This window comes from Theropithecus gelada, chromosome 5, assembly GCF_003255815.1.
Source record: "Theropithecus gelada isolate Dixy chromosome 5, Tgel_1.0, whole genome shotgun sequence".
NCBI lineage: Eukaryota > Metazoa > Chordata > Mammalia > Primates > Cercopithecidae > Theropithecus > Theropithecus gelada.
In genome coordinates, this window is record NC_037672.1 from 178847034 (window position 1) to 178874527 (window position 27494).

Below are 27494 nucleotides of genomic sequence, written 5' to 3' on the forward strand. Positions count from 1 at the left end.
CTAGAGAGAGTCTACCAGGTCATCATCAGTCTACTCTTCCTCCTCCTGTCTGTATTTCTTTCAGATATCATCATTATCTTCCACAGCCTTTCCTTTTCTTCGCAATTACATTAAGTGCAAGCTCAGCAGAATGACATTGCTCCAACTTCGGCTTCAGAACAGCAGTTTCTTCAGATCTGGGTGGTACATACTTTTTTACTCAATTTCTCCTGCTTTTCATTATATCTAGTAACTGTGACAAGCAAGTTCTGTTCTCTCTCAAAACCAGACTGTCCAACAAACAACTTTCCATGGTAATTCCAGCCCTGAAGGCACTAGATAAAATGGCAGGCAGGGCAATTTGGGAAGGTGTGTATAAAGGGTAAGCAGCCGTCAATGTGATTCTATTAAGAAGTTCATCAACTGTTTTCCTCAAAATGTCTGGATTCTCCAGCATTGCATAGTAAGTCTGTGAGGAGGCACTCCAGTGGTCTATAGGGGTTGTGGACAGTCAGATGGAAATGTAAGTTGCTGTATACAATGTAGTTCATATTCCAAACTCTGTTCAAGTGTCTCCTCCTGTCTGAGAGAATTCCCCCAAAGGTTTCCAACAAATTGGGGACTAGATACATTCAGTTTATCTACTTTGTAGGCCAAAAATGCACACGTGAGCATTATTATCTGGGAGTGATAGTTATTACTTATTTCCCTTATTTAATCCTCAAGAAAAAGCTACCTCAGATTCTCCTTTTGAGATGAGAAACCAGAAGGATGGGCTTCACAGTTAAGAAGTAAGTGATGAAGCACAGACTGCGTGCTCCTAAGTTTCTCTCTTTAACACAGAGCACAAAGTCAAATGCCAATAGGGCCAAGCCATATTGAAAATGCGGGATACAGTTTGGGAATCACCCAGTGTCCTTTCTTGCTTTTTCTTGTTTCTTGTTTTTGTTTTTGTTTAGAGATAGGTCTTGCTATCTTGCCCAGGCTGGACTGGAACTCCTGGGCCCAAGCGATCCTCTTGCTTCTGCCTCCCGAGTAGCTGGGACTACAGGTGTGTGCCACCACTGTTCTAGGCTTCTTCTTGCTTTCTTTTGTCAACTCACTTTTTTATTTTTTGTTTTTTGAGATGGAGTCTCACTCTGTTGCCCAGGCTACAGTACAGTGGCACAATCTTGGCTCACTGCAACCTCTGCCTCGTGGGTTCAAGTGATTCTCCTGCCTCAGCCTCCCCAGTAGCTGGGATTACAGGCACCCGCCACCATACCTGGCTGATTTTTTGTGTTTTTAGTAGAGATGGGTTTCACCATGTTGGCCAGGCTGGTCTCGAACTCCTGACCTCAGGTGACTTGCCTGCCTCTCCACCCAGCCTGTCAACTCACTTTTAATAGAAATCAGAGTGCAGATAGTATTTCTCTGTCATGAAAAAAACGGTATAGTCACTAATTCATGATGATGCCTCAAAGTAAGGGTGCGACAAGGAGCCAGGAGGACTCTGGCAAGTTGGAGTATATGGGCAAATCCTGAACGGGAAGCTCCCACATGTCCCTAGCCAGTCACTGCCATCAAGTAAGACTGGCCCAGAGTAGCCAAATCTTCCACTTCCTCAAAAGAAACTAGAAATTCAGATTTTTATATGAAATATCCCAAGGTTTTAAATGTTAGGTAAACATGGACAAGCACTAGAGACCATAGAAGGCTTATCTGCAGGCCAGGACATAGAGACATGTCAGACCACAGACACCCTGGCTGTAAATCCTGGCCAGGGTCTTGTGCTGGGTATTACAGTGAAAGGATGAGATGTGGAGAAGGGAAGAAGGAGAGAGGGTGACATGCGAGACAGCTCAGAGATACATCATAAGGAAGGAAGGAAGGAAGGAAAGGCAAACACAAGACAGCGCCATTGCCCTATGGGATCATCACCCCACAAGCTCTCAGAGGAGGGAGAATTGCTCCCATCTGGGGCAGCCAATGCAGGAATCATAGATCTGAGCAGACCTTGAAAGAGGCCAAGTGCTTGAATGAGTAGAAAGGTACCTCCATGTTTCACGATTCAGACAAAACAATGAAAGTGAAACGTTCTGAAATGCATGAGACGCTGTACACATTTTAAAGAAGTATTTCCTATTTACAAAATAGAGCTGGCATCACATATGAAGTTTATATTGTCTATTTCTTGCACATAAGGGTTTGTTACCATCTTATTAAGACAACGTGTATTTTTGACTAGAGTGCTGAGCTATACAAGTTCTATTTTTAAATCAAATGGTTGTATGTGTATATTTCATACCTGGGAGTGCAAGTCACTGTATCTGTCTTATTCCATCCTTTCTTCCTTTGCATTTATTTATAGTTTCTTTGCTGAAAAAAAACCAGTTGATTGTTACGTTGTTAGTTCCATAAAGGCAGTTTTGAAAATTCAATGTGCCCATATGTTTTAAAGTGACTTTCAATAATTAGGGACTGATTTGAAATGTCTGGTAGTGACAGTTTCCCTTTGGCTTTCGGTAACCTTTCTGTCCTCAGTCTGGCAGCTGAAGGTTTTTGGTTTGTGGCTTTTAAAGTGGTGTTAAGGGACATATTTCTGCCTGAGAACAGAGCTGTCCACCCACACGTAGCCCAACTACACTATGCTCATGCAATTATAAATTAAATAATAATTTAATTTTAAAATATTTAAATTTAATATTTACATTCCATATTGGGCGATACATTTTAAAGACAGCAATTTTCTGATGAATGTTTTTAATTTTAAGCACTCTAATATAAGGAATAATAAAAATGACATTTTAGACTGTTCTGAATTTAGGAGCATAAATAGAGAAATTTGGGGCCTAGTTTTCAAGAATAGATGCTAACAGAATAAACAAAATTAAACCTGTCATTATATAAAATTTTTATTCGCCCTGTGCATGATATTTTAATATGCATTTTATGGAGTTTGTAGGAAGTTTCATTTTTCGTTTGGAGGAAAAGATAGTGTTACACAGTATAGGTGATAAATCAGGTTCTCATAGTTATGTGTGTGATCCTTAAAAGGTGAACGCACTAAATATACCTCAAAGACACAGCCATTAACCTTAAAGTGGATTGCAGATTTGACCTGTGGGAAAGAGAAGTGCAAGCGAGGTGTAGAGGTTTTTATTAATACTCCCACTATTTGGTTATAGGTATTCGAATATTTGAACATAACGTTTATAGGCTAGCTCCATAGAGCCTCCTGGAAATCTTTATTTCACTGGTTTTCCAACTTGACTTCTGCCTTCCGCCTCTGAATTCATTTCTTACTGTCGTACTACTGGCACCTAGAAGAATTTCTCTCGACTATTTTAACAAGCCTTCAGCTGGCTGTTTTCCCTACCTTATCAGTTCCCACTTACGTATCTTCACTCCTGTCATTAAGGCCATAAACAATGGAGTGAGTCAGAGAGAAGTTTAAATTCCAGTTCTGCTATCATTTAGCCCTGTGTCTTTGTGAAAATTATTTAATCTCTGTGATTTTGAATACCTTTATTCATAAAATAAATACCTTCTCTGGTATTGTGGGGACTAAATCAGATGGGTCTATTCCCCACATCTTGACCACAGAATGTTTGTTGCCACGGATAAAGTCCCATACTGAAATGGGATGATTAGAGACACAGTCCCTCCTCAGCTCATCCAGCTCACTTTGGGTAAATCATTAGAATTCCCTAGGTCCAGCCGCCGCACCCAACAACTCAGGGGCAGACGTGGTGACTCAGCCCAGCTGCTGTTCTTCCCGATCCACGTGCTCATTGCCTCCGCACAGCTGGGGAGAGTTTCCCCACCCACATCATACTATATTTGTTCATGGATCATGGTAATTATTTTTTAGATTTTAAAAAGCAATATGATGCAATGAACAAGAGATGCCTTCCAATCCTTTTATGCCTACACACTAGGTGTTCGAGGGCAAAGGAAACAGCAGGTACTTGATAAAAGCTGATTACGTAAATATTCTCCCCAATACAGTGTATAGCATTAACCTACATAATACCAAATCACTACAAGCAGCACATCTTCTAGACTTAATTTCTTTGAGTCTATGACTGAATGTAGATATTCTTTGTACAACGAAACAATCTTTTATGTCAATATATCCACTGAGATTATAGAATTTTTTACATTTATTTCCAGGTTATATATTAGTTTTTTAAACAAATGTATACAAAAGAATATCAAAAAGTCTCATTATTATACTATTCATGTTGCTTTTGCTATTTTTATAAAGAAAATAAAATGTTTGCAAATGTAGACACATGTGTAACACCTTCCTGTCCTCAGTTATTCTATTCTAAGTTGGTCATTTTATCAGTTTTATGTTTTAGTCCAGAATATATCTGTGCATATATATAGCAGCCTATGTGCACATACATTCTTTTCTTATTTATACCTTATAACATGCTAAGTAAGTGCTCTATACCTCACTTTTTGCTCTTTATAAAATATATATATAGGCCGGGTGCGGTGGCTCACGCATGTAATCCCAGCACTTGAGAGGCTGAGGAGGACAGATCACGAGGTCAGGAGTTCAAGACCAGCCTGGCCAATATGGTGAAACCCCATCTCTACTAAAAATACACCTGTAGTCCCAGCTACTTGGGAGGCTGAGGCAGGAGAATCACTTGAACCTGGAAGGCGGAGGTTGCAGTGAGCCGAGATTGTGCCACTGCACTCCAGCCTGGGCGACAGAGCAATTTTTTTCTTTTTAGAGAGGAGTCTCACTATGTCGTCCAGGCTGGTCTGGAACTTTTAGGCTCGAGTAATCCACCTGCCTCAGCCTCCCAAAGTGCTGAGATTCCAAGTGTGAGCCACTGTGCCTGGCCTCACTTTTTACTCTTAATACTACTCCTTGGAAACATTTCCTTATAAGTTACGCAAAACCACACAACTTTTAAAAAGTGACTGCATAATATTCCATGATGTGGCTATCTCATCATTTCCATTCTAGCTCCCTTTTCATAGTTTCCTTAGCTATTTCCAGTTGTTGGCTATTGTCATTGCCATTGCTGCTTCAATGCGCGTCCTTTTACTTTACATCTTGGAAAACTTATTTGAGTACATCCCAACTCTGTGATTGGGATCAAAAGGTATGTAAATTTATTTGTAGCTTATTTTATTTAACAACTTTATAATCCTTTTTCATGTTTAACCCTCTCAAAATCACTGCCCATTTTACAGATGGGACAAAGTGGGTAATTTGGTCAGAACACATGATCAGTTAACGTGTAGAGACAAAATTAGCGCTGAAACCTTCCTGCATTCTTCATTTCTCTTCTATCACTTCCAGCTGCATTTCCAATGAATTCCAGAGAAAAGGTCATCTGGAAAATTGGGTGTCTTCAATAAATGGATTAAGGTGGTGGTTGACAAACCTTTGAAGAACCGCATGGAAAGAGATGCAAAGAAAGACACGCTGTGTTGTTTTTTTTTCCCCCACAGACTGACCTCTTTGGAGTTACAATAAAGCCAAGCTTTTTCCTTTCCTTGTTTACCAGGTTCTATGAGAGAGAATAAAGAGAAAGATATTCGTGTTGCTGAAAATGATGACAGATAAAATGTGTTTGAAGGCTATAAAAACTCCTTACATCTGGAGCAGCTGGCAGCCTGGGATTGGACTCTAAGGGGAGCTCATAGATATCTAATTTGAGCAACGGTTAAAAGTAAACTTGGGAACAGCTGATTCAGTGCAGTTATCTCTGGCTCTGGGAAGTTTTTGTGATGTTTAGAGGCTGGCACATAAAAATCCACATGACACATATTTGCTGAGTCTAATATCCTTATGAAAATGAACAGGGATGATTTACAGGAATATATTAGACACAGATGTTCTTATATAAACCAGGATATAACATGATATAGGAGGTAATGAGCCATTAAAATGGGCAGAAAATACTTGCTAATGTTTCAATAATTATGTACATTAAAATACACAAATAACATACAAATATCAGTGGCGTAGAAATCAATTAGATTAGATAAATTGTTAGTCATTCAGCAAATAATTATGGCCTACGACAAATAAGGCATCTTGCTACAAATCACAAGACACAGAATCTTTGTACCTCAAGTGTATTTCAGATCACACACGGGGGATACTGTCTCCAAAATGAAGAAACCTAGTACTTTAATAAAAGCAGAAACGAGGTGGGCCAGGGCCACAAAGCTATTTAAGCTATTGTGATTTTAAGCACTGGGCTGATCTTCAGCTCAAATTCCACATTGGAGCTTTCAGGAATGAGGAAGAGGAAAAGGCAAGGGAAAGTTGACAACTTAGTTGGATAAACTTACATGACAGGATTCTGATACGATAGGTCTCCAAGCTTCATTAGGAATTTTCATTCCAAGCTCTGATACATGCTGCCCTCATGATCCTTAAAATCTACAGAATATGATGAGCATACACAAACTTCTCTAATATGAAATGGTATAGTGATACATGTGATGTGAGTCAATAAAATAAGTACAGCTAGAACAGTAGCAACGGGGATGGAAAGAATGAAATGATTGAAGAACTGTTGCTCTTGAGGAAGAAGCAACATGAGGGTTTTTAAGATTGGTGCAGGTGGTCTGGTGCAGTGGCTCTTGCCTGTAATCCCAACACGTTGAGAGGCTGAGATGAGTGTATCACTTGAGGTCAGGAGTTCGAGACCAGCCTGGTCAACACAGTGAAACCCTGTCTCTACTAAAAATACAAGTTAGCCTGTAATCCCAGCTAATCTGGAGGCTGAGGCAGAAGAATCACTTGAGCCCAGGAGGTGGAGGTTGCAAAGAGCTGAGATCATGCCACTGCACTCCAGCCTGGGCCACAAAGCAAGACTATCTCAAAAAAGATTGTTGCAGGGGATGAAAGAAAAGTAAGAGGTGAAGCTCAGGATTTTGAATCTCTACTTGAGAGATAAGAAGAAAGGTGGCACTATTGGGCAAGATGCAAGGAAATGTGAGTTTGAAGTAGAGTTACCGCTTGCTGAAGTCAATGAGCTGGCAGGGCTTCTGTGCAGAAATATCCAGCAGACCTTCGGAAATGCATAAATGGAGCTCTAAAGCAGTAACAGCACAAGGGTCACATGTTTGATTTTACTCTGCTTAGAAACGATACTTGAATACATGGATGAGGATAGGAATATATGCAAAGCAACACAGAGAGGACAAGAAAATAGACCAAGATGAGCTGTCCATCTCACTGAAGCAGGAACCAATGCAGGAATGAAAGAATGATAAGGTTCATGAGCCACGTGTACTAACACAGAAACCGAGACAGGAAGGTGATCTGAAAAGAACTGGATGATTTGAGATATAAAATGTACCTTGCAAACAAAGGGAGTTGAGGACTGAGAAAGTGCCATTGAATTTGGTCCTGTTGGAAGTAAATGCTCAGTGCCGCCAAGTGAAAATAGCACTTGGGCAAAAGTTTCTCAGCAAGGCAATTTACTTCTATAGAAGGGTGCATCTTGCGGATGGAGCAATGGCAAGAGCACACCGGACAAGGAAAGGGAAGGGGGTCTTATTCCTAACCCAGCTAGTCCCTACTGCTGTGTCTTTTCCCTATTGGCTAGTGTTAGACCGCAGAGTCTAAGCTAATTCCAAATGGCTATTTTAAAGAGAGCAAGGGTACGAGCTGGAGTGGTGGGGTGAGTAGTTTTGGTGAGAGGGACAGTTACAGAACAGGTGACTAAGGATACTTAAGGACAGAACAGGTGATAGAGGCTAGGAGGGGGTTGTTTATTGACACTAGGGGCAAGGAGGGTAAAGAACGAGGAAGTCAAACTTTAAAATGGAGAACAAAGAACATACTGATATATTGATTCTTTGAAGAGGAACTCAGAACTCATTGTACTTAACAATTTTTCTCTCTCTTGAATTTTAAAGGAAGTTAACAGGCTAAACTTTGAAGAGGAATTTACTGTATCCTACAGTCCATAGGATGTGATTGGTAATATTCACACTTGAGCTTAGCCAGGAGGCTGAGAAGCAATGTGATTGGTGATGTTCAATGGAGAAGATGGTGGTAGAGCAAAAGCCAAATCACATCTTAGCCTTGTCTATTGCAATCACCTCTCAATTGCACTTTCTACTTCTAATCTTTCCTTTCTTCAGCCATCCTTCTTTCTACCCAAAGTTATCTTTCTAAAGGCCAAATTTAGTGGTATCACTCCTTTGGTTAAAATGTTTTGATGGCTCCCATTGCCTGAGGACTTCAAAGTTCTCCCAGTTGAGGTCACACTCAACTGATACCATTTGCTACAATCAACTGCATATTATTTGCCCTTCTTTAGCAGGTCCAAAGTTTTCACACCTTTTGCCTTTGCTAATGCTGCCCCTTCAAAATAAAATACCTCCCAATCTCTACCAATGGCCTACAACCTATCTCAGGTGTCTCCTCCTGTGTGAGGACACCCCTAATCCTCCAGGCAAAATGAATGCCTCCTCTCAATGCTTCCATAGAACTTTTCAGGGATTGCTATTGGGTTACTAGATCATGTTAACTGAATAATTATTTTTTTATATATTGTGTCTCCCCTAAAGCATTGTCCACACATGTTGTTTTTCATTACTTTTGAATGAACGAATGCATAAAATAGCTGCTAAAATATAAGATGTTTGGGAATGGAGAGAGCTGAGCATGTTTGAAGGCAGAACAGAAGGAGTAAGTCAAGGGAAACGATGGCTAACGCTGAGAGAGGGAAAGGAGGAGATAATTAATGGAGCTACATCCCAAAGAAGACAGGATGAATGATGTAAATAACAAAGATGGTGAAGTGAGACTTGGGAAGAAAAAGAGACAAATTTTCAACTGAACCAGGAGACTGTGGACAGGAGACCATACGTGAATTGACGATCATTGAGCCCCTTTTATCCACCAGGTACTGGGATAGGTTATGTATCTTTGCTCATTACTTAGCATTACAAGCCTTGTAACCTGTCCCTTTACAGATGATCAGGCCAAATTGAAGGGTTTTAGAGTTTGGTTTTAGTCACATAAGTCAAGTTCGAATCCTGGGCCATTTTCTCCCAGTCTCCTGCTTTTTCCATGAAATAAAAATTGTCAGTGGTTGGAGGCCACACTAGGAGATCAGGAGGACAAGGCACTTTCCACTGTTAGAAGGCAAAATTAAAATGACTTAGAGTGAGTCTGGGCTGGATTCGTAGATAAGTGAAGCCAGAATGCTGCTTACATTCACATAGGCATTTTCATCCTGCTCCTTTACCAGTTTGGGTTGAGAAAGAAAAGGCCACTGTTATGTTTTAGAGTTTCAAGAATCTTCTGAATGTTTCCAGCACTTTCCCTCGGATTCAGGAAGACTGTATTAGATACTTTATTCCACAGATACCCACGAAGCACATGCTATTATGTGCTCAGCATGAGGAATTTCTTACGAGATATCAAATAAGAATCAGACATAGTCCTTAAGGAAAAGATATTTTAATGGAACTTTGATAGAAAGAAAATCACTATTCCATGAGGAGAATATTAGACATGCTGTAAAAGTGATTCAAAGAAAAAGATGAGACAATAATTGATCTGAATCTAATGATATATTTGGAACAGATTATATATTAAACCAAGAAGGCAGAATAGGCATTCCATCAGAAAGAAAGGAATAAAGGAAAGGAGAGAGGAGGAACAGAGAGGGGAGGAGAGGAGGGAAGAGGAGAGGAGAGGAGGGGAGAGGAGAGGAGGGGAGAGGAGAGGGGAGGGGAGAGGAGAGGGGAGGGGAGGGGAGGGAAGGGGAGGGGAGGGGAGGGGAACAGAGAACTTTGACTGTGAGGGACAGAAAGGTGGTTCAGGGAGCCAGAGGCAGTCCAGTGTGTATCATTGGAAAAGGCAAAAATTAAACACTATGAGTAACGTGTACAATTTTGAGTTACAGGCTAAGATATTATTAAGATCCATACCCAGCAGGCACTAGGGAGCCACTGAGGGTTGAAGAAAACTCCAATACAGGCAGTGTGATTTTACAGATTTGGGTCAAGTTTATTCTTCAAGTAAAATCCTTCTGTGGCTTCTCACCGCTGTTAGAATAAAGTCTAAAATCCGTATCAGGCCCCTTCAAGTCATGCATCGCCTGATTTCAACCAAGCAGATTTTTAACTCATGATGGTGCCTCAGCCCTCCCAGCCCAGAGGTTTAACATATTCTATCCCCCAAAAAGACTCTCTCCCCTTCTTCCCTTGGGAAATGCCCCACTTTCTCTCAAATCTCATCATACACATCACTTTCTCAGGAAGAAATTATCCTCTGATATTCTAGGCTAGATGAGTTCCCCTAGTTATACCTTCAAGGCAAACTGTCCTTTCCAACATCAAATTAGAATTGTAATTCTATACATATTTGGATCATTACTTGGTAATGCCTGTCTGCCAAATTAAACTGTAAATTCCATGAAAGCAGGAACTATGTAAAACCGGCTAATAAACATTATCTCCGTGTCTAACACAGAAGAGTAATACATAAATCGGCTCAAGCCTATGAATGGTTGAAAATGACTTATTTGATGTAAGGCCCTGAGATGAAAAGACAAGGAAGCTGTTAGACATCTAGAAAAAGGGTTGTTGAAAATATGACACAAATAGAAATGGAGAGCTGTGTTTGAGATGTATTTTACGAGTAGAAGCAGGCCAGGCACAGTGGCTCACACCTGTAATCCCAGCACTTTGGGAGGCTGAGGGGGGCAGATCATGAGGTCAGGTGATCGAGACTATCCTGGCCAACATGGTGAAATCCCGTCTCTACTAAAATTACAAAAATTAGCTGGGCGTTGTGGCGCCTGCTTGTAATTCCAGCTACTTGGGAGGCTGAGGCAGGAGAATCGCTTGAACCTGGGAGGCGGTGGTGGCAGTGGCTGAGATCACGCCACTGCAATCCAGCCTGGCGACAGCGAGACTCTGTGTAAAAACAAACAAAAAGAGTAGAAGCAGTGGGACTTGAAATTTATTGGATGGATTATGTCTAAGTAATTGGAGAGGCCTGATAAAAAAAATATGTAAAATGTTCCATTGATTTTCTGTCTTTCCTGATTTTAAAGAAATCCTTTCTCAGGTCAACTACAGTATCTCCCAATATTGCCATTCCTTTTATCCTACGCATTCTTTATAGAACAGTCTAAAAATATTTATTGAGCACCTACAATGTGCCTGGCACTCTTATGGGTGCTTGAAACACATCAGCAAACAAAGCAAGCAAAGATCCCTACATTCGTGGAGCTTACATTTTTGGCAGAAAGATACAGAACCTAAAGAGTAAACTGCAGATATAAGCATATGATAGTGTGCATTCAAAGGTGGTAGGTATAGGAAAAAGAAAAGTAGAACAGTGTAAAAGGGATCGATAGAAACAGCCCAGTGGCACTACCCCAGTTATCTAGAGCACATAACATGTATTAATTTTAAAAGCATCTCTCTTTTTCTGTTTGTTTTACTTTTAATGAAACCCAGAAACTTTCCAAGTAGGCATTCAATGAAATGTAATTGCTCTTTTTCTCATCTGTTTCCTGGAGTTAAAATCCTCAAGGGCAGAGAAGAAGCAGGATATCACAGAAGTGGGAAGAAAGCTTCCTGGTTGGAGCTGGGAGGGAAAGTTCTGTACTAATACCCTACCCATCAGTTCAGGAGCTCTCAGCGCCTCTCCCGGCGCAGCGCTCAGCATCTCAGCATCTCAGCATCTCAGCATCTCAGCATAGTTCCTCAGACTTCCTCAGACTTCCTTTTTTTTTTTTTTTTTTTTTTTTTTTTGAGACAGGGTCTTGCTCTGTGGCCCAGGCTAGAATGCAGTGGCATTATCTCAGTTCACTGCAACCTCCGCCTCCCAGGTTCAAGGGATTCTCATGCCTCAACCTCCCCCGAGGCTGGGACTGCAGGTACCCACCATGACACCTGGCTAATTTTTGTATTTTTAGTAGAGACAGGGTTTCACCATGTTGGTCAGGCTGGTCTCAAACTCCTGACTTCAAATGATCCGCCCGCCTCAGCCTCCCAAAGTGCTGGGATTACAGGCGTGAGCCACTGCACCTGGCCTGTTCCTCAGACTTCTAAGCAACTCCTTAATTTTGTTATTATACTCTGAAAATATTTTCTTAGGCTACTTTTCCATTTCTCACTTTTCATCAGTTTCTTCTCTCCAAAAGTCTTTCATGGCCTTACTAACCTACAGGAAAGCACTGAACAATGCCTTTTATTTGTGGGTGAAAGTTGTTTCAAATAACTAGTTTGCTACGCTTAATTTTTCATTCATGAATTATAATTTTTTCATGGCTTTCTGAAGAGTATTAATAAAATTTGCATATTCATTCTAACAGTAAATAACATAATAAAAGATAATAAATATTTAATGACTTTTCCTTAACTTTTAGAAAACAGTTGGAACAATTCAACCTGTTAAGACAGCGTTTACTTAGAAACTGACTTCTCAAAACAGAAGGTAGATACATTTTTTAATTGCTCATAACCTAAACAGTAAGAAAAGAATAAATTAACTTCATTATCTTAGTCTACAGGAAGACTATTTTTTAAATGAAAGAACAGTTTGCTAAATAGATTCCAATTATTTAAATCAATTAAAACTTAACTACAACAAGTTTAAAAGTCAAATATTTAATTATTATTTTCATTTTTTCCCAATAATGGAGTTATTTTGTTATATGAAATTAAATGTACTGATTATTTTGGCTTTGGGCAGACATGACTTTAATGTGTTTATAGGTTTTCAATTAATGCATCAGTGATTTCCATAAAATTCTAGATGCTTGACTTCTCCTTTAAAAAAAAAAAGTTTAATACTCCTCATTTCTTCCTATCTGTCTGCTTCATTCATATATACATTCATAGTCCCCTCTGTCCCTGAAGGTATATAAATTGACAATCTCAATTCATTGATCAAAGAAAAAGTATCAGAAATGGACCCTATTCCTCAAAAGGCTTGCAACGTAGTAAGAGTGACAAAAAATAAGTAATAAATTCAAAAAATAATTAAATACAAAAAGGCAACTTTAATAGGAAAACTTTGTTTCTTCTGCATATATTGAATTTTCAGTTGAGATACTATCCCCACTCCTCAAAATAAAGCAAAAGCTGGGAGCAGTGCTGTAGGTGCCAAGCCACCTCAAAGGCATGATGATGCTCATGCTGCTGATTGAGCTTTGAATGCCGAAGTCCTTTGTTTCTGACCCAGGAGTCTTGTGTTTTGTGCCAGTATCCAGGAAGCATAGACAGACACTGAAGACTGATCCAATGTGAGAGGATAAGAATTCCTTTGGGAATTTGCTGGAGAGTTGTGGTACCACGATACCGGGCAGGGGAGTGTTTCCCTGTAACCTTAATCCAGTTGACCAGGACTTAAGCACAGTCACCCAAAATGTTGAATGTGTGTCTTTGGTATCTCAGAAACCCAGAGACTGATGTCTGACTTTTCCAGCACCAACTTGGTGGCCTACTGGAACAGAAAGAGCTGAGCTGGGAGTGAGCTACACAAACATCACAGGGTTCCTCCCCAGCAGAAGCAAAGCAGGTGTGTGTGTAAGTGTGTGTGTGTGTAAGTGTGTGTGTGTGTGTGTCTGGTGTATTGGCAAGAAAAAAATTAGAGAAAGATTTGAGGTTTTGGTTTGACACTGAATTCAACTTTTTAAAACCAAACCTGAGGGGTCATTAACTTTTTACCTGAGAGTAATCTTTAAAAGTATGAGATTACTTGAGTTTTTACCCCAAGGCCTGGAACTACAGTTTGTTGGAAGTAGGTCGAAAGGTGGCAGGAGAAGGAAATGATGACGTTGTTTCCTTCAAGTGCCCTTCCCAGTCCTGTGCTTTCAATGAAGTGACACAGTCGATTGGAGTGAGGGACCACCAAGGTCACTATGAACTACAGAAAATTATTCATCCAAATAAAAGAGATGGGTATGCATTGCAGAGAACAACACAATTTTCATGAAAAAAGATTGACAAAGAGTTGGGGGCCAGTTACAGAAAACTTTAGAGTTTGGACATCATAAAGTCTGGGGACACATTAAACTCTGGCCCCATTGCCTAAAAAGCTCAGCGGATCATTCTGCAAAACTAATTAAAACCTGAAAATCGACTTTGGACATAGAGAATAAAAATACACTATGTCTTCAAATGCTCTGCATTTTCTTTAAGAAATTTGTATTAAATGGCTTATCAAAGCCTGTTGTTAGCCCCCACTATTAAATATACCAAGTAAATCAAGATGTAAACAAACATATTAAACTACCATTTCATTAAGGGCACAGTTTGAAAGTTAATCGGATGAGAAGTGAATAAAGACAGGAAAGGAAACAGTGTGAGTGAGTGGTTCAAAAGAAATGATAGACTGGAAACATCATTTGAAGAGCAATACAGCGAGGAAGTAGATCAAAAGATAACCTCTTCCCAGGAGTTTCTTGTGTCATTTAAAATAATTTTTCATGTATGGAGGTAAGCATGGTTCTAGGAAAAGAATTTTAAACTTAAAATCAGTGGGTACAAACTGTTGTTGTACCTAGTTGTACATCTAACTCCTGAGTATATTAATTGTACATTCATTATATGAGTATACTAATTTATGCTAATTGTTGGGAAAGACAGTGCCCCCCTCAGTTTCTTGGGCTCTTACATGTCTTACTGGGTTTATCAAGAATGCAAAGTGCTGACGGCTCTTTTCTGGGGCTGTTTCTCAGGGTCATGTTTGCAGAGCAACCTAGACAGGTGATGTCAAGTCTCTCTCTGGGACAAAGATCTTGTTTGCTTACTGCTTGCTCTAAAAGCAATGGATTCCCCAAATTCAGTGTTCCCTGGCTACAGGCAAACCCGCTGCGAGTATGGCATCCATCTGGGCCCCTCCACATCTCTCCCATGAGATTTGATGAAGGGACAAAGGAAACAAACACAAACATGATGATGCTCATGCTGCTGATTGAGCTTTGAATGCCGAAGTCCTTTGTTTCTGACCCAGGAGTCTTGTGTTTTGTGCCAGTATCCAGGAAGCATTAATTGGCTAGTTTACTCGCTTATATGCAGGGTGAAATATCAGACCCGACATCATCATTGATATGTGTAGTCTTTACCATGCACATGACTTCACCTGGTTGGGTATATCACTCAAGAATATTCGAAATACTGTATTTGGAATATTATGTTATGCTACTAGTCTAATCATTCCTTACTTGTTGGAGAACTGTTCATTGTTACTGCCTCAAAGCAAATTAATAACATGTATATACCTGAATAATTCAGAATCCTTTCCTTACTTATTTAAGATATTCATCTTTTAAATAAGCTTGATCAACAATTTCTCTTCATTTGAACCTCCCAACTCTTCCCCTTTTCACCAATTTGTATTGGCGCTCTTTCTCCTCCAGAGGCCTGTTTGAACACACAAGACACACAACTTGAATTAAAAATAGAGAGATGGTCTGTTGGGGTCTCTTCTCTACTCATACTGTGACATTGATTGCAACTTGAACATGCCAAGGAGTTACCTCAACCTTATAACAATATATAAAATAATAAACAGATGTGGCAACATAAAAATATTGCTATAATCTTGTAAACGGCAGGTTGAAGTAAGATAATTATGAGGATGAATAGCCTTATTAGTGTCAAATACAATAGTATTTTCAGTAAGTGTGTGACAGAGCGTCTTCTATTCCTTTGCAACCAATGGTGAAGACTGGTGGAAATATGAACTTTTTCTCAGATTCATAAAGGCAGAAGAAGAGATAGTGACATAATTATAATTATATTAAGAAGCATGGTTGATTGGTTGTCAGCACACTTACATTTAACAGTCTTGGGTGTTTTTACATGATAATGGCATAATGACAGTAATGAACTTAGAAGTTATTCTTAGCAAAGTATCGCAGTAGAGTGCAATCGATTTCTGCAGAAGCTATAAATGCAATCTTCAACCTTACAGGTTATTGTAAATGCAAAGCACAAATTCTCATTCATAACTACTTAATTAAAGAACATTATTGGTTTACCTGTAATTGCTTTAATTTATCACAGTGTTACAATTTATAAGTAATGTGTGTTATTCTCCAGTAGTTTTATTGTAATTACACATAATTTACAATTCACATTACCGGATTTCTAATTAGCCTCTAAATATTCCTGGTTATAAAAATGAAAATACTATTTTAAGGAGAATAGGATAATTAACAATGTATTAAATCTATTGGCTGTCAAGCATTTAACAAACAATAAAGTCAACTAATTCAGGCGATTTCGTTGATGGGTTATAAAATTTTATGAAGTTATGGAGTGCAACTTAGTCATTCCTTGAGATGCTGCCATTAATAACGCTGTTTCAAATTTATCTTGGTAGAACTCTGGTCCACATTATATTTGGCAAAACAACACATCCAGCATCTCCTTTTATGTTTGGGTGGATGGCACTGGAGAGGGGCCAGTGTAGATATCCATCAGAATATTCCTAAACAAGCTTTCCTAATGTTAGAGTTTCCAAATTACTTGACTTGGAAGGTGGAATAGTGACAATTTCAATCAATTGAATCTATTGTGATTCTAGAGATTGGGAAAGATAATGTGGTTAACTTAGTAAAATCACTATTTTGAATTTCCTTCAAAGTTTGTAAACAGCCTTGTTTTGGCATGATGTAGCAATAGGCCAAAGTCACATGACTTCACCCTTTCATTTGAAGATAACTAATGAAAGACATACGGTGAGCCATAATGTTCTATAGAATATGCAGCCACCTCTACAGTGTTTTTTGAAAGGTCTTCAAAATTCAGTACTTTTAAATAAACCTGAAATTTCTATCATTAGAAACAATCCTTGCAGTTAGGCATTGATCCAGAAAGCTTCCATAAATGCAACTGTAATATGTACACTGAATGAAATATGAATAGTCTTCATCACTGAATTCACAAGAATTCATTTTTAGATGAGATGATATCAGGCAAGAGGTAGAAGGGACAGAGAAAATACTGTCAGAAAATAAAGAAGAGAAGAAAGTTCTGTTGAGGCAAGAAACTTAGCTAAAGTAACATAAAACTATGTACGGTAGGATGGGGATATGTCCAGCAACCCAAAGAACCTTGTGATGTTTCTGTGTGCCAGGACAGAATAGATCATTGAAGAAAATTGAGACTGGCATCCTTGCTTGGTAAGTTTCTCTAAGACCAATCGTAAAATCTCCCTCCTAAGGTTTTTTGGGTTTTGGGGTTTTGTTGCTGTTTTAAATCCTGGTCCTCGAAGCTGTTGCACTTCCCTACCTTTAATGAAAATGGAGCTTTCTATAATTCAGAATAAAAATAATTGATTATAACTTTTTAAATGGTATCAAAAGATATGGTCCTGGTATGGCTGGCAAAATGGCCAAATAGGAACAACTCTGGTCTACAGCTCCCAGCAAAATCAATGCAGAAGGCGGTGATTTCTGCATTGCCAGCTGAGGTACCCAGCTCATCTCATTGGGACTGGTTAGACAGTGGGTGCAGCCCATGGAGGGCAAGCAGAAGCAGGGTGGGGCATCGCCTTACCCAGGAAGTGTAAGGGGTCTGGGAACTCCCTCCCCGAGGCAAGGGAAGCCGTGAGGGACTGTGCTGTGAGGAATGGTACACTCCAGCCCAGATACTACACTTTTCCCATGGTCTTCGCAACCCACAGACCAGGAGATTCCCTGGGGTGCCTACGCCACCAGGGCCCCGGGTTTCAAGCACAAAACCAGGCAACTGTTTGGGCAGACACCAAGCTAGCTGTAGGAGTTTTTTTCATACCCCAGTGGCGCCTGGAATGCCAGTGAGACAGACCCATTCACTTCCCCGGAAAGGGGGCTGAAGCCAGGGAACCAAGTGGGCTACCACCCATGGAACCCAGCAGATCCCACCCCTGCGGAGCCCAGCAAGCCAAGATCCACTGGCTTGAAGTTCTCACTGCCAGCACAGCAGTCTGAAGTTGACCTGGGAAGCTCCAGCTTGGTGGGGGGAGGGGCGTTTGCCATTACTGAGGCCTGAGTAGGTGTTTTCCCCTCACAGTGTAAATAAAGCCACCAGGGAGTTCAAACTGGGTGGAGACCACAACTGCTCAGCAAAGCCACTGTAGCCAGACTGCCTCTCTAGATTCCTCCTCTCTGGGCAGGGTGTCTCTGAAAGAAAGGCAGCAGCCCCAGTCAGGGGCTTATAGATAAAACCCCCATCTCCCTGGGACAGAGCACCCGGGGGAAGGGGCAGCTGTGGGCACAGCTTCAACAGACTTAAATATTCCTGCCTTCCTGCTCTGAAGAGAGCAGCGGCTCTCTCAGCACAGTGCTCAAGCTCTGCTAAGGGACAGACTGCCTTCTCAAGTGGGTCCCTGACCCCCGTGCCTACTAACTGGGAGACACCTCCCAGCATGGATTGACAGATACCTCATACAGGAGAGCTCCAACTGGTATCTGGTGGGTGCCCCTCTGAGACAAAGCTTCCAGAGGAAGAAACAGACAGAAATATTTGCTGTTCTGCAGGCTCGTCTGGTGATACCCAGGCAAACAGGGTCTGGAGTGGACCTCCAGCAAACTCCAGCGACCTGCAGCAGAGAGGCCTGATTGTAACAAGGAAAACTAACAAACAGAAAGGAATAGAATCAACATCAACATAAAGGACGTCCACAAAAAAAAGCCCATCCGAAGGTCATCAACATCAAAGATCAAAGGTAGATAAATCCACAAAGATGAGGAAAAACCAGTGTAAAAAGGCTGAAAATTCCAAAAACCAGAACGCCTATTCTCCTCCAAAGGATCACAATTCTTCACCAGCAAGGGAACAAAACTGGATGGAGAATGAGTTTGATGAGCTAAAAGAAGTAGCCTTCAGAAGGTAGGTAATAACAAACTTCTCTGAGCTAAAGGAGCATGTTCTAACCCAATGCAAGGAAGCTAACAACCTTGAAAGAAGATTAGACGAATTGCTAACTAGAATAACCAGTTTAGAGAAGAACATAAATGACCTGATGGACCTGAAAAACACAGCACAAGAACTTCGTGAAGCATACACGAGTATCAATAGCTGAACTGATCAAGCAGAAGAAAGGATATAGGAAACTGAAGATCAACTTGATGAAATAAAGCATGAAGACAAGATTAGAAAAAAAAGAATGAAAAGGAATGAACAAAGTCACCAAGAAGTATGGGAATATGTGAAAAGACCAAACCTATGTTTGATTGGTGTGCCTGAAAGTGACGAGAAGAATGGAACCAAGCTGGAAAACACTCTTCAGGATATTATCCAGGAGAACTTCCCCAGCCTAGCAAGACAGGCCAATATTCAAACTCAGGAAATAAAGAGAACACCACAAAGATACTCCTCAAGAAGAGCAACTCCAAGACACATACTTTTCAGATTCACAAAGGTTGAAATGAAGGAAAAAATGTTAAGGGCAGCCAGAGAGAAAGGTCGGGTTACCCACAAAGGGAAGCCCATCAGACTAACAGTGGATCTCTCTGCAGAAACCCTACAAGCCAAAAGAAAGTGGAGGGCCAGTATTCAACATTCTTAAACAATTTCAAACCAGAATTTCATGTCCAGCAAAGCTAAGCTTCATAAGCAAAGGAGAAATAAAATCCTTTACAGACAAGCAAATGCTGAGAGATTTTGTCACCTCTAGGGCTACCTTACAAAAGCTCCTAAAGGAAGCACTAAATATGGAAAGGAAAAACCAGTACCAGCCACTGTAAAAACATTCCAAATTGCAAAGACCATCGACACTATGAAGAAACTGCATCAACTAACTGGCAAAATAACCAGCTAGCATCATAATGACAGGTTCAAATTCACACATAACAATATTAACCTTAAATGTAAATGGGCTAAATGCCCCAATTAAAAGACACAGACTGGCAAATTGAATAAAGAGTCAAGACCCATCAGTGTGCTGTATTCAGGAGACCCATCTCACATGCAAAGACACACATAAGCTCACGATAAAGGGATGAAGTAATATTTACCAAGCAAATAGAAAGCAAAAAAAAAAAAAAAAAAAAAACAGGAATTGCGATCCTAGTCTCTGATAAAACAGATTTTAAACCAACAAAGATCAAAAGAGACAAAGAAGAGCATTACGTAATGGTAAAGGGATCAATGTAACAAGAAGAGCTAGCTATCCTAAATATGTATGCACCCAATACAGGAACACCCAGATTCATAAAGCAAGTTCTTAGAGAACTACAAAGAGACTTAGACTCCCACACAATAATGGTGGGACACTTTAACACCCCACTGTCAATATTAGACAGATCAATGAGACAGAAAATTAACAAGGATATTCAGGACTTGAACTCAGCTCTGGATCAAGCAGACCTAATAAACATCTACAGAACTCTCCACCTCAAATCAACAGAATATACATTCTTCTCAGCACCACATTACACTTATTCTAAAATTAACCCCATAATTGGAAGTAAAACACTCCTCAGCAAATGCGTAAGAATGGAAATCTTAACAGTCTCTCAGACCACAGTGCAATCAAATTAGAACTTAGGATTAAGAAACACATTCAAAACCGCACAACTACATGGAAACAGAACAACCTGCTCCTGAGTGACTACTGGGTAAATAACAAGATTAAGGCAGAAATAAGTTATTTGAAACCAGTGAGAACAAAGACACAATGTTCTAGAATCTCTGGGACAGAGCTAAAGCAGTGTTTAGAGGGAAATTTATAGCACTAAATGCCCACAGGAGAAAGCTGGAAATATCCAAAATCGACACCCTAACATCACAACTAAAACAACTAGAGAAGCAAGAGCAGGCAAAATCAAAAGCTAGGGGAAAACAAGAAATAAGTAAGATCAGAGCAGAACTGAAGAAGATAAAAACACAAAATACCATTCAAAAAACTAATGAATCCAGGAGCTGGTTTTTTGAAAATGTTAACAAAATAGATAGACCGCTAGCCAGACTAATAAAGAAGAAAAGAGAGAGGAATCAAATAGACACAATAAAATATGATAAAGGGGATGTCACCACTGATCTCACACAGAAATACAAACTATCATCAGAGAATACTATAAACACTTTTATGCAAATAAACTAGAAAATCTAGAAGAAATGGGTAAATTCCTGGACACATACACCCTACCAAGACTAAACCAGGAAGAAGTCTAATCCCTGAATAGACCAATAAAAAGTTCTGAAATTAAGGCAGTGATTAGTAGTCTACCAACCACAAAAAGCCCAGGACCAGACAGATTCACAGCCGAATTCTACCAGAGGTACAAAGAAGAGCTGGTACAATTCCTTCTGAAACTATTCCAAACAATAGAAAAAGAGGAACTCCTCCCTAACTCATTTTGGACGCCAGCATCATCCTGATACCAAAACCTGGCAGAGACACAACAAAAAAAGAAAATTTCAGGCCAATATCCCTGATGAACATTGATGCAAAATCTTCAATGAAATACTGGCAAACCGAATCCAGCAGCATATCAAAAAACTTATCCATCACAATCGAGTCGGCTTCATACCTGGGATGCAAGGCTGGTTCAGCATACACAAATCAATAAATGTAATCCATCACATAAACAGAACCAATGACAAAAACCACCTAATTATCTCAATAGATACAGAAAAGGCCTTTGACAAAATTCAACACCCCTTCATGCTAAAAACTCTCAATAAACTAGCTATTAATGGAACATATCTCAAAATAATAAGAGCTATTTATGACAAACCCACAGCCAATATCATACTGAATGGGCAAAAGCTAGAAGCATTCCCTTTGAAAACCAGCACAAGACAAGAATGCCCTCTCTCACCACTCCTATTCAACATAGTGTTGGAAGTTCTGGCCAGGGCAATCAGGCAAGAGAAACAAATAAAGGGTATTCAATAGGAAGAAAGTCAAATTATCTCTGTCTGCAGATGACATAATTGTATATTTGGAAAACCCCATCATCTCAGCCCAAAATACCCTAAAGCTGATAAGCAACTTCAGCAAAGTCTCAAGATACAAAATCAATGTGCAAAAATCACAGCATTCCTATACACCAATAATAGACAAACAGAGAGCCAAATCATGAGTGAACTGCCATTCACAATTGCCACAAAGAGAATAAAATACCTAGGAATACAACTTAGAAGGAATGTGAAGCACCTCTTCAAGGAGAACTACAAACCACTACTCAAGGAAATCAGAGAGGACACAAACAGATGGAAAAACATTCCATCTCATGGATAGGAAGAATCAATATCATGAAAATGGCCATACTGCCCAAAGTAATTTATAAATTCAATGCTATTCCCATCGAGCTACCATTGACTTTCTTCACAGAATTAGGAAAAGCTACTTTAAATTTCATATGGAACCAAAAAAACAGGCCATATAGCCAAGACGATCCTAAGCAAAAAGAACAAAGCTGGAGGCATCATGCTAACTGACTTCAAACTATACTACAAGACTACAGTAACCAAAACAGCATGGTACTGGTACCAAAATAGATATGTAGATCAATGGAACAGAACAGAGCCCTCAGAAATAATGCCACATATCTACAACCATCTGATCTTTGACAAATCTGACAAAAACAAGCAATCGGCAAAGGATTCCCTATTTAATAAATGGTATTGGGAAAACTGGCTAGTCATATGCAGAAAACTGAAACTGGACCCCTTCCTTACATCTTATACAAAAATTAACTCAAGACAGTTTAAAGACTTAAATGTAAAACCTAAACCCATAAAAACCCTAGAAGAAAACCTAGGCAATACCATTCAGGACATAGGCATGTGCAAAGACTTCATGACTAAAACACCAAAAGCAATGGCAACAAAAGGCAAAATTGACAAATGGGATCTAATTAAACTAAAGAGCTTCTGCACAGCAAAAGAAACTATCATCAGAGTGAACAGGCAGCCTACAGAATGGGAGAAGAATTTTGCAATCTATCCATCTGACAAAGGGCTAATATCCAGAATCTACAAGAAACTTAAACAATTTTACTAGAAAAACAACCCCACCAGAAAGTGGGCAAAGAATATGAACAACACTTCTCAAAAGAGGATATTTATGTGGCCAACAAACATATGAAAAAAAAGCTCATCATCACTGGTCATTAGAGGAATGCAAATCAAAACCACACAATGAGATACCATCTCACACCAGTTAGAATGGCGATCATTAAAAAGTCAGGAAACAACAGATGCTAGAGAGGATGTGGAAAAATAGGCTTTTACACTGTTGGTGGGAGTGTGTTAGTTCAACCATTGTGGGAGACAGTGTGGCAATTCCTCAAGGATCTAGAACCAGAAATACCATTTGACCCACTGATCCAATTACTGTGTATATACCCAAAGGATTATAAATCATTATGCTATAAAGACACACGCACACGTATGTTTATGGCAGCACTGTTCACAATAGCAAAGACTTGGAACCAACCCAAATGCCCATCAATGATAGACTGGATAAAGAAAATGTGGCACATATACACCATGGAATACTGTGCATCCATAAGAAAGAATGAGATCATGTCCTTTCCAGGGACATGGATGAAGCTGGAAGTTTCTCAAGAAACTAACACAGGAACAGAAAACAAAGCACCGCGTGTTTTCACTCATAAGTGGGAGTTGAACGATGAAAACACATAGACACAGGGAGGGGAACATAACACACTGGGGCCTGCCAGGGAGTCAGGGGCAAGGGGAGGGATGGCATTAGGAGAAGTAGCTAATGTAGATGACGGGTTGATGGGTGCAGCAAACCACCATGGCACGTGCATACCTATGTAACCAACGTTCAGGTTCTGCACGTGTATCCCAGAACTTAAAGTATAATAAAAAATAAAATAAAATAAGAAAATGTGTGACTGCATGAACCTTTCTGAAGCCTAATCAAACCTGAGGTTAGAAGTTCCTGAATTGAACTTTAGAAAGAGTAATAAATATATTGTCTTGCAGTTATCAATCAGAAAAAAAAGATGTGGTCCTAAAATCATAAATTGTATTTACAGTTCAAGGCGTATCACCATAACTGCAAATCATCTACTAAATTCATCTGCCTTGAAATTTGGTTGTCATGAATAAACTAAGTCCCATTTTAAAATAGTACACCAATTATACTCACAACCATGAACTGTTAATAGCACAAATCTATTCTATGAACTTTTGTCATCTGACATTGAAATACTCACACCCCCATCTAGTACCGCATTATATTCAGAGACATAACCAAAGAGGCTTCCAAAGACTGTAGCCATTTCCAGCAAATCAAGGGTTAAGAGGTCTATCTTGTGTCTTCCATTAGTGGGTGTCACTGTGCTGAAATTAACAAAGCCCTATTCTGAAGACTTTTGGGACCAGCTTGGAAGCATTTTGTGATAATGGTGCTCATTGTAACTGGATTTGACCTGTGGTTAATTCATATCAGCAACTAAAAATGCAGGCATTTAACTACACTGAATTTAATTCTAGCCCAAACCAAGCTTTTTAGTCAGCCTACAGTATCACAAGAAATACTGTAGGATTGAATAGTTAGCTGCATTCAATCAGACTCAATATATTTTTTGTGTATTTTTAGGTGAGAAATGTGAAATTAAGGTGTATGGGATGTCTGCATTTCCTTCTCTTCCTGGCTATCTTTATTTAATATGCTCAAATCAGTTATTAGGTTATGAATGTGTCTCAATTATTTCTAGAAACAGGTTGATGAAATTGATTTTTCTACAGTAAAATTCCCCTTTGTGTGTGTGTGTGTGTTTTGTGTGTGTGCTTTTAAATCACACTTAAACATACATAGGGATATGATGTTGGACAATGCGCTAATTGAAGGGAAGAGTTTAATGGACCTCATAGAGGGTAAGGACATGCCGTACCTCAGTTGATTGCTTCTCGGTTAGGACTGAAACGCTATCCCATTCTTCCTTTTGGGTATGACTTGAGTCTGTACAGTGCACTACATAAATGATTTTCCATGGCTTTTTAAAAGGCGGTGCATATTAATATTTTAAACTGAAGTAATTGCTTCTTGCTCAGCAATGGGTTTCATTTATGAGTGTTTATCCTCAGCAAATGGAAAGTATGGTTAATCTCAGTTAAAAATTGGTTCTTTAAATAGCTCTAATTACATTCTGTTTATATTTATATGTATTAGACACTTAAGATTTAATCGGTAGCAGTTCTAACAAACCATAATGTTTATTAGCTGGTTTTAAATTATTGTTATGGATGGGAGTTGAATAAGAAAATAAGTGATTTGTCTACTATCAAACACAGAAAATAAAAGATGGACCAATGCTTAAAAAAGAGTTTTTAGCATAACTTCAAATTTTAATATAATTTATGAGAAAGAGGTCATATTAGGTCAATTCGTTTTCTTTTTTCTTTATTTTTTGAACTCTAACAATAGAAAAAAATGTGGTGTCTAATGGCATAAGATTAGTGGAGTTTTTGTTTTCAAAAATTATTAAGATCCTCGTGTTCGAGTGCTAGAAAAGAAGGGACTAAATTTTGCATTTTAATTCATATTTATTCAGAAGAAAAACTTACATGAGATATAACATGTTGATTTTTTAATGAAAAAAATTTGTTTTAAGTTGATGTGATGCTAGGTTAAGTCAATTTAATTTGCTTAAATTCTATGTTTTGATTAAACAGAAAAAACCTTGTTGGCTTCTGCTTCTTTCCTGAGAAATGTATCAAAGGACTTCCTCGAATCTTTGAATAAGACTTCTGAATTACACATGGCTCACACACAGCGAGTTAGGAAACTCGCAGTCATTTTATTGACATTTAATTTTCAATTTGTTTTATTGTAATTTTCAAGATATGCAAAATGAAGTATAATTCAAAAGACAATTTATTAATAACACCTGTATCTCTGTGGAACTAAAAACATTTGTGATTGTTTTCAAAAGGCAATAGTATTCCCAGAAAAGAAGTTTGTAGAATTATTAGTGTCATTTTATAAATAAGGAAGATGAGACAAATATTACAACTGCTTTACATTGTGAAAAATGTAATCATTTTATCTCCACCTTAAGCTCCGAGCTCTGTCCCAAGAGCTATAAGCCACCATAGCCTGCTAGGCTAGTTCTTCTTTTGTAGAAACTCATTTCTCTTTTGTTTTCTATTTCTGTTGCTACTTTCTAGAGCATGTCCTGGCTACCTTATGCCTGAAAATAAAGCCTTGCAAATTCAGTCTAGTCTCTCTCTGCCCAGCTACAGGACTCCACTATGGCACTTGTCCCCTTAAGCACCCACAATCATGCCACTCTTCACTCTCAAAGCTGCCAGGAGATGGCCTCTCTCTATTGGATAAAAGCCCACGTGCTCATCTCTGCATGCCGGGCACTTCTGGATCCGGTGCCTTTACCAGGCCTTCAAACTTACCTACCAGTGGTCTGCAAAACTCTCGAATCCCAGCCAAGTCTCATGTCCATCTCAGGTTTTTCCTCCTCTGTACCGATGCCTTTCCATTTTCTTGAAGGACATTCTACTGACATCGGGCCTTATGGAAATCTCCCCTATTCTTGAAGCCTCAGACAAACCTCATTGCCATTATGTTACGTTCCAGATCTGGGTTCCGAATGCATTTGTTTTATATCATTCATATGTCATGTATCCTATTTACCTCATAGCATAAATATTCATATCCTTGTTCATGTCCAAGCTATGTAACTCTAGCTTGGCACGTAATAGTACTCAGTTCATATTTGTAAATAGATATTTATTACAGGATTAATGAATGTCGCTCAGTGCTGAGTGCTTTATTTTGCATAATTAAGAATCAGGGCTGGGTGCAGTGGCTCACACCTGTAATCCTAGCACTTTGGGAGGCCAAAGTGGGTGGATCACCTGAGGTCAGGAGTTCGAGACCAGCCTGACCAATATGGTGAAACCCCGTCTCTACTAAAAATACAAACAAATTAGCTGGGTGTGGTGGCGTGCGCCTGCAGTCCCAGCTACTTAGGAGGCTGAGACAGGAGAATTGCTTGAACTTGGGAGGCGGAGGTTGCAGCGAGCTGAGATTGCGCCACTGCACTCCAGCCTGGGCGACAGGGTGAGACTCCATCTAAAAAAAAAAAAGAAAAAGGAAAGAAAAAGAACCAGATGTGAGAGTGGCTGACAGGGAATATTTGAATTAATTAATTAATTAATTACTTTGTAGAAATTGTGAGTCATCTCTTTCACCTACCCTTCACACTCTTTCAATAACCGTTTCTTTCTCTTCATCATTTCCTGATTTCGTCCTGTGCAAGATGTTGGTGCCAGCCATCTGGGGGTGAACAAGACAGTCTTTGTCACCATGAGTAAGAGTCTTAGAGAATAGCAGGGAAGACAAACACAAACAATAATGGCAGTGAAATGTGTTGAGCGTTTTGGCTGGGATTGACAGGAAATTATGGAAACGAAGTGCAGGGGACCTATCTGGCTTCATCTAGGGGACAGGAAAGACCTCCCTGAGGAAGGGAGCTTTAAACCAAGACCCAAGGAAAGCCGAGGACTGAAACGAGCAGAAGGGGAGAGCAGCAGGCCCCTATAATTACCAAGGCCCATGCTAGGCGCTAGGCACA

The 27494-nt window shown here is 39.6% G+C and overlaps 1 pseudogene; it reads right to left on the minus strand.

Moving 5' to 3' along the window:
* Positions 1 to 26423, minus strand: LOC112624397 (annotated as a pseudogene).
* Positions 26424 to 27494: the final 1071 nt, after the last annotated feature.